Raw genomic sequence first — 7500 nt, 5'->3', positions numbered from 1 at the left:
ATCTGCAGATAATCGCCAAGAAGCAGCCTTCCAGTATGCAAACTGGATGCATTCATGTGAAGATATGTTTTCAGCATTTAACCCAACCCCTCTGAATCCGAGAGCTGCGGAGGGCTGCCATAATCCACGTCCAGGTCATCGGTGCCCGGGGAGCAGTTCTTGTTGGGGTTAACTTCGCCTGGAGCGCTACCGTGGGCATATAACTACATTGCATGATTTATGGATCGCAAAGTCATATAAGAGATTGACTTTATTTCGGTCAGTTCGACACCTTTTATACACTAGCCCAACGCACGCTGTCAATCAAAGAACAGCAAATAGCCTATGCGCCCTGAGACTGTGACTGACTATAGGCCTACGAAACAGGCAAAATGAAAGAATAATTCACAATGAAGTGGATTTCATGGGGCGTGTAAATTCACTCACAGGAGACGGCGAAGCATCATGCAGCCAACCACAGCGCACAACGATAACGCGCAACGATAACGCGCAACGATAACGCGCCAACGATAACGCGCAACGATAGCGCGCAACGATAACGCGCGTACCAAGAGGCGGGACAGACAGCATTCTGACAAACCGGCAGAGTATCCCGTCATTGCTCGCTTTGTGATTGACAAGCGCCTGTCCTGCCCAGAGATCACTAGATGATGCATGTTGTTCATTCTAGCGGGAGAAGAGGCTATAAGGACTCTTCTGTGACCCGCCAATTGAAACGTTTAAGTGAGGAAAAAAAGCCTATAGTTTAATTAATGAATTGGGAAAGAAAGTTGCTTACGGAACACCCTGTTTCATGTTCAACATGCATACGCGATATTTGAAAGGTCAATTATGATAAGGTGAATAATCACACGCACATTCCCACACACTATCTATCACCTCTTGAAAGAGCTATCTGGCCTTTCTTCCTGCACGCTCGCCCTCTGGTCCTCCGTAATAATGAAAACAAAAGACAATCCTGCAGAAGGGAATTAGAGCAGAGTGCTATTAGAAGTCACGCAGTAATTCCTTTGCCTCTTAAAGTAGCTCGTTTATCTTCATAAAACAATGAGATCAGTGGGAGTGTGTGCTGATTGGTCCAGCATGCTCTCGGTTTAAAATGGCCTTAATTATTTTAGGTTTTTATTGTAGTTGATGGAAAACATACTTAATCTCCACTGCCCAGATTGGATAAATAGGGCGAGTCCTTTAAAAGCAGATATTAGACATTCCATTAGCTTCAATGGATTTTCTCACTCTTCACTTCCCTCTCTCTCTCTTAGTTTAGGGGGAGGAGTGGAGGTGGGTTGTGTCATTGCTGGGGCCACTGACTCAATCTGTCTCTGTCCTGTTGGCCTCTCCAGCTGGCTACTCTGATCAATACTATGGATGGGGGTTTGGAACCACTATTTTACTGCAATGATTTGAACTTACTCCATCCACCCGGTCCAGTGTCCCACCCGTCCACCCTAGAAATGTCGGAAATTGTGCAGTTGGGCCGAGAGACTCACTTGCTTTATAAACACGCGGACAGTGGACATAAATACAGTATGTGTTTGACCCCAGTGCACCGGCTGTGCGGCCCTGTGTTGGTTCTTTAACAGGAAGAGAAGGCCCAGTGTGATCCTGAGTGAGCTGCAGCTGCCATGCGGATCACTCGACGTCTGACAGAAAAGGTTAAATACAGGAAGTTAAGGCTGGGATGATACCAGTATCACAATCCCCCCCCATGGCATAAATGAGAAAACAAAGCAGGCCGTTAAAAAACCCGCTGTGTGTCAAATACAGTGTCCTGTGACTGTGGGTGACCACGTGTCTTCCTAAAGAAGTTAAATTGTGTGTTTTGTTTCCTTGCCATGGTACTAACGAGGATTTGCAGAACTGGTATCGTCCCGGCCCTACTGTAAGAGGGACGTGAGGGGTAGGGGGGCACCCTCCACAAAGACGATTCCTGTCTGAAGCACACTAACCCTACCAATATTGATAACCTTCACGCAAATCCCCTCTCTCACCTTGCCAGTCCCTCACCCAGATTTCACTTGACAAGATGGGAGATGGGATTCTAATACTGCCCTTTTTTATTCTCCTCGTCTCAAAACACATGCACGCGCAGGGAAAGCACACACACACACACACACACACACACACACACACACACACACACACACACACACACACACACACACACACACACACACACACACACACACACACACACACACTACTGTCCTCTCAAAACACATGCACGCGCAGGGAAAGCACACACACACACACACACACACACACACACACACACACACACACACACACACACACACACACACACACACACACACACACACACACACACACACACACACACACACACACACTACTGTCCTCTCAAAACACATGCACGTGCAGGGAAAGCACACACACAGACACACACACTACTGTCCTCTCAAAACACATGCACGCAAAACAGGGCAAAGAAAGCACACACACACAGACACACACACTACTGAAAACACATGCACGCGCAGGCACACACACAGACACACACACTACTGTCAAAACACACAGACACACACACTACTGTCCTCTCAAAACACATGCACGTGCAGGAAAGCACACTCACACACACACATACACACACACTACTGTCCTCTCAAAACACATGCACGCGCAGAAAGCACACACACACACAGAAACACACACCACTGTCCTCTCAAAACACATGCACGTGCAGGGAAAGCACACACACACACACACACACACACACACACACACACACACACACACACACACACACACACACACACACACACACACACACACACACACACACACTACTGTCCTCTCAAAACACATGCACGTGCAGGGAAAGCACACACACAGACACACACACACTACTGTCCTCTCAAAACACATGCACGCACAGGGAAAGCACACACACAGACACACACACTAATGCCCTCTCAAAACACATGCACGCGCAGGGAAAGCACACACACAGAGACACACACACTACTGTCCTCTCAAAACACATGCACGCCAGGGAAAGCACACACACAGACACACACACTACTGTCCTCTCAAAACACATGCACGCGCAGGGAAAGCACACACACAGACACACACACTACTGTCCTCTCAAAATACATCCACGCGCAGGGAAAGCACACACACAGACACACACACTACTGTCCTCTCAAAACACATGCACGCGCAGGGAAAGCACACACACAGACACACACACTACTGTCCTCTCAAAACACATGCACGCGCAGGGAAAGCACACACACAGACACACACACACACACACTACTGTCCTCGCAAAACACATGCACGCGCAGGGAAAGCACACACACACAGACACACACACTACTGTCCTCTCAAAACACATGCACGCGCAGGGAAAGCACACACACAGACGCACACACTACTGTCCTCTCAAAACACATGCACGCGCAGGGGAAGCACACACACAGACGCACACACTACTGTCCTCTCAAAACACATGCACGCGCAGGAAAGCACACACACACACACACACACACTACTGTCCTCTCAAAACACATGCACGCGCAGGGAAAGCACACACACAGACGCACACACTACTGTCCTCTCAAAACACATGCACGCGCAGGGGAAGCACACACACAGACGCACACACTACTGTCCTCTCAAAACACATGCACGCGCAGGGAAAGCACACACACAGACGCATACACGACTGTCCTCACAAAACACATGCACGCGCAGGGGAAGCACACACACACCCACATACACACACACTACTGTCCTCTCAAAACACATGCACGCGCAGGGAAAGCACACACACACAGAAACACACACCACTGTCCTCTCAAAACACATGCACGTGCAGGGGAAGCACACACACACACACACACACACACAGACACACACACTACTGTCCTCTCAAAACACATGCACGCGCAGGGAAAGCACACACACAGACACACACACTACTGTCCTCTCAAAACACATGCACGCGCAGGGAAAGCACACACACAGACACACACACCACTGTCCTCTCAAAACACATGCACGCGCAGGGAAAGCACACACACACAGACACACACACAGACACACACACACCACTGTCCTCTCGAAGCACACCACAGCCTCACGATCCCCAATTCCCCACCTCAAAACTACTCGGAGGCATTCATCACTGCCAAATGCATCACGGTACTCTACTTGGCATGATGGGTTAGGAGACATGGAACACAAAAGCTGGGCAGAGGAGGAGAGGAGAGAGGGATGCTCCTAAAGGAAGGATATCAACATGCAGGTGACAGAGGCAGACCGGAGGGAGACCAGAGGGGGTTGAGAAGTGTTGCTTCGAGTCCCCCTTTCACCTCCGTGCTGTCACTTGCACTTTTTTGTTGTGCCCGGGTTGTGCCACTATGAATAAGTCAGATGCTCTTTCATGACCCGTTTTATTTTTTATTTTTTACGGAGGAGGGGATGTTTGACTATGATAATGCGGAAGGGTTCTGACGGCTCAGATATTTTGTTGAAACGTCGTAGGTAGGGAAATACAGGGGGGGGTCCAGTAGATGGTCATCGTGATGTTGAGGTTGATGGTGATCTTCATCATCTTCATGACAGTCAAGGTGTAAGAGAGAGAGAGAGAGGGAGAGAGAGAGAGCCTGCCTCGATGCGGGATCTCCTGGCAGCTGCGCCGATGGGTTTCTTCTGAGTTGTAGGCTGAAAGGGATGGTTGTTCCGTGACTGGTGTCTCTGTATTGCACCGAACGCGGCGGAATCATGGTACAGGGAGACCTGCGTCAAGAGAGTGGAGATAACTCTGGCTTTTTGATTTACCTTCCCGGTGAATTTGAGCTGAGCTGTACTTGTGAAGATGAGGAAGTCCCGTGGTTTCTATGATTGTTCAGGCTCAAAAGGAACACATTTTTTTTTTATCCAGGAGACAAGAAAGCGTGATTGACTAGAAGGACACCGCTGACTGAGCTCTCAAGCACCGTCATGCAAAAACCTGTATAGCTCTGGGATGCCCAATCAAAGTGAGAGTGTCTTAAATTGCAGGCATGGAGGATTATGCAGAAAGCTGTCTCTATGGAGTGACCTGTGTCTCTATGGAGTGACCTGTGTCTCTATGGAGTGACCTGTGTCTCTATGGAGTGACCTGTGTCTCTATGGAGTGACCTGTGTCTCTATGGAGTGACCTGTGTCTCTATGGAGTGACCTGTGTCTCTATGGAGTGACCTGTGTCTCTATGGAGTGACCTGTGTCTCTTTGGAGTGACCTGTGTCTCTATGGAGTGACCTGTGTCTCTATGGAGTGACCTGTGTCTCTTTGGAGTGACCTGTGTCTCTATGGAGTGACCTGTGTCTCTATGGAGTGACCTGTGTCTCTATGGAGTGACCTGTGTCTCTTTGGAGTGACCTGTGTCTCTATGGAGTGACCTGTGTCTCTATGGAGTGACCTGTGTCTCTATGCTGAGATATTGTCTTTGTTATTTCTTCTCGTTGGAGAGTGGTGTGTGTATTGTGTATAGGGACATAGTGCATGGCAGAGCAGCAGAATGTGCCCTTTTCAACCATGCCAGGTGCAAACTCCTTACTTTGGCAGCTGACAAACGGCTAAAACAACTGGGCTTTCAGCGAGGTGCTGAAACACACAGAAAGGACAGCATGGGGTCTGTTTATTCTGTACACCTCAGTCCTTTAGAGGTTTGGAGGGTGAAACTGGAAATTCCACAATGTTTGTAGGCATTTCTTGTATATTCTGTACTTTCTTTCGGGTTGGTAGTCAAAGGTAAGCAAATAAATCTTCTGCCGATGGACAGAATTTCCATAGCGAGGGAGAGACGAGAGGAAAAGGGGGGAGGGAGAGAGCAAAATTAAAAGAAGGGCAGAGCACACGATAAACATTGCTCTTGCTCATCGCACAGTACACAACTTTGGGCACGAGAGCCGCAGAGCCAGCAGAAAGACAATATACACTGAACAAAAAGATGTATGTATATGTAAAGTGTTGGTCCCATGTTTCATGAGCTGCAATGAAAGATCCCAGAAATTGTCCATACGCACAAGAAGTAAGTATTTCTCTCAAATTTTGCGCTCAAATTTGTTTATATCCCTCTTAGTGAGCATTTCTCCCTTGCCAAGATAATCTATCCACCTGACAGGTGTGGCGTATCAAGAAGCTGATTAAACAGCATGATCATTACACAGGTGCAGCTTGTGCAGTTTTGTCACACAACACAATGCCACAAATGTCTCAAGCTTTGAGGGAGCGTGCAATTGGCACGCTGACTGCAGGAATGTCAACCAGAGCTGTTGCCAGATAATTTAATGTTTATTTCTCTATTATAAGCCGCCTCCAACGTTGTTTTAGAGAGTTTTCCAGTACGTCCAACCGGCCTCAATCCGCAGACCAGGTGTATGGCGTTGTGACCAACATATTCATATCTGTTTCCCAGTCATGTGAAATCCATAGATTAGGGCCGAATGAATTTATTTAAATGGACTGATTTCCTTATATGAACTGTAACTCAGTAAAATCTTCCGGACCTCATTTGAATGGATTGTCACTACTTCAAGCACAGCACTTTGATAGCCACAGAGGAGGGAGTAACCATAGTAGTCCATATGTTTCCCACAGCTCTTCGTCACTCACATCCTGTAGTGTCAAGTCGACTCTGATTCAAAACACTGTCAAAGTGAATGTACAGATGTAGGATCTTAATTAGATCACCCTGTTGCAGGAAATGTAAAACTTGTGGTGTATTTCAGGTTTAAAAAAATACTTCTCAAATTAGCATTTTCCACTTTTTACAATTCTGACTTGATTTTCCTCACACGAAAAATGTATCAACCCATTCAAAAATGTCCATTCATTATAATTAAAAACAAATACAATTTTATTTGTCACATGTGCCGAATACAACAGGTGTTGGCTTTGAACTGTTTTCTTTACCGTTAATTGCTTACTTATGAGCCCTTTCCCAACCATTCAGAGTTAAAAAGTATCAAATGTGCTAATAAAAATAGAAAAGAGTAACACTATAAATAACAATAACGAGGCTATATACAAGGAGTACCTCTCCCGAGTCCACATAATAATTCACATTTCCTGTTGCTGCGGGATTATTTTCCTGCTGTAGCAAACCGGCTCAAATTAAGATCTCACATCTGTTTTGACATGAAGTGATCAGCGGAGATAATGGTGAATGCCAATCTTTTAAAAACGTTCATTGTTCTTGCTCTGTTTCGTTTGAATCCAATAGGTCTTGTTGCTATAAACTTGGCCAGTCAGTCAGTCAGTCTGTCTCTCTTGTCCTTTAAGGCCCAGGACCTGTCTGTGTGTCAGTCTCAGTCCCAGCTCATCGATATGCAGCAGCCCTCATGAGTCTTGACTGACAGGCAGTGTAAAGTCCAGTGAGGAGAGGAGCAGAGAGGAGCTGCTGATCGATGGGCGAAACGATTGCTGAGCCTTATCTTGTCAGCGGCGTCTGGTCGCAAGACACTCCCGATATCGGCTGCTTTT

At 47.1% G+C, this 7500-nt stretch overlaps 2 protein-coding genes across 3 annotated transcripts in view; one reads left to right on the top strand and one right to left on the bottom strand.

Moving 5' to 3' along the window:
• The window catches only part of LOC118401088 (serine/threonine-protein phosphatase 2A 56 kDa regulatory subunit delta isoform-like), a 633889-nt gene that overhangs the window by 200530 nt on the left and 425859 nt on the right, over window positions 1–7500 (bottom strand). The gene's annotated exons all lie outside the window — the stretch shown is intronic.
• The window catches only part of LOC118401216 (protein quaking-like), a 109963-nt gene that overhangs the window by 42689 nt on the left and 59774 nt on the right, over window positions 1–7500 (top strand). The gene's annotated exons all lie outside the window — the stretch shown is intronic.

The sequence above is a fragment of the Oncorhynchus keta genome, chromosome 2 (assembly GCF_023373465.1).
Source record: "Oncorhynchus keta strain PuntledgeMale-10-30-2019 chromosome 2, Oket_V2, whole genome shotgun sequence".
In the NCBI taxonomy this organism is placed as follows: domain Eukaryota; kingdom Metazoa; phylum Chordata; class Actinopteri; order Salmoniformes; family Salmonidae; genus Oncorhynchus; species Oncorhynchus keta.
Note: the sequence above shows the minus strand (reverse complement) of the source record. Positions and strands in the feature narration are given on the sequence as shown.